We start from the raw sequence: 494 nt of genomic DNA on the forward strand, positions 1-494 counted from the left end.
CGTCTGGGCTCCAACGCCATCTTCAATCAGCCTTTGCACAACATGTCCAACGTTGGGCGTGAACTACTGCGGCGTCGACGTGCTGCTCTTCACAGGGTCAGTGACAGCGAAAAAGCCATTAACGCCTGAGGAAGGCCATTTACACCAACACGTGTCCAGAGACTCCACGTGTATTTTAGGATGAGCATTTGGGCTTCATTATTCGTTAGACAACAAACTGATCCTGTTTCCATCCCAGTGAAGACACACACGCTTTCATTCCAATCAGTGGAGGAGGAGAACAAACTGTCCTGAGATAAACAGTGGTAGCGCTTCATACAGGTGAGTGTCAGTCACCTCCACTACCTTAAGCTCCGCTCAACGCCGATGGAGCCTGTTAAAAAGGAATAACTTTACATTCAGAATGAGGAAAGCGGGTTTTCCTGAGGCGAGTGTGGATTAAATGCAGACGCATAGAGACAAACGCTTCGGTCTGAAGAGAAGCTGAAAGTACG

The sequence above is a fragment of the Betta splendens genome, chromosome 1 (genome assembly GCF_900634795.4).
Source record: "Betta splendens chromosome 1, fBetSpl5.4, whole genome shotgun sequence".
Classification (NCBI taxonomy): domain Eukaryota; kingdom Metazoa; phylum Chordata; class Actinopteri; order Anabantiformes; family Osphronemidae; genus Betta; species Betta splendens.